This window comes from Rhea americana, unplaced genomic scaffold, assembly GCF_003343005.1.
Source record: "Rhea americana isolate MKP2758 unplaced genomic scaffold, rheAme1 scaffold_53, whole genome shotgun sequence".
Taxonomy (NCBI): domain Eukaryota; kingdom Metazoa; phylum Chordata; class Aves; order Rheiformes; family Rheidae; genus Rhea; species Rhea americana.
The window spans coordinates 3,857,548-3,858,222 of NW_028186679.1; positions in this window are offsets into that span (position 1 = coordinate 3,857,548).

The following is a 675-nucleotide window of genomic DNA, read 5'->3' on the forward strand; positions in this document are numbered from 1 at the left end:
GGCCCAGCCGCCCCCGCGGGGCGCGGGAGGCCCGCGCCGGCCCGCTGGGTTCCTCGGTTGCTTCTCCCCGAACAATCCTGCCGCCCGCTTCGAGTAGACCTTGCTGGGAAATCAAAAGTAGCTTCAGAAAAGCTGTCGCCGTCCTCGGAGCAGTGCGTTTGCTGGGGGGCTCGGGCTCTTTGTGCGTTTGCCTAGATGTGTGTGAATGTGCTGCGGGTGTTAAAACTGCCACATAACCTGTGCGAACATATGTTTTATATTTACCACCGATGCTTTCGTATTCCCAAGATTTAGTGGTAAACTGTCTGAGACAATAGCAAAACCAGAAATATTATCTAGTAAACGACATATTAAAAAAAAAAAAAAAAAAAAAAGAGGGGCGCTTGCTCACTTTGGGAAATGATCATTTCCATTTACGTGGACATGACAGTTTGTGTAAAGGTAAATAGTGATAACGTGCTATTCCATCTACGGTTTTCCAGATCATTTGAAAAACTTTACTGTGTCTGCTGTGGATGTTTGAAGTAGCACACTATAACCGGAAGAAGGATTTTCAGGTTGTTTTCTGCTATGACATAATCACCCCCATCAAAATCTGGCTACGTTCGCCGGAGGGAAAAAAGATGTTCGTGCTGAATGATGTGGTAGAAGAAAAGAAATAAAAGTATTTAATAC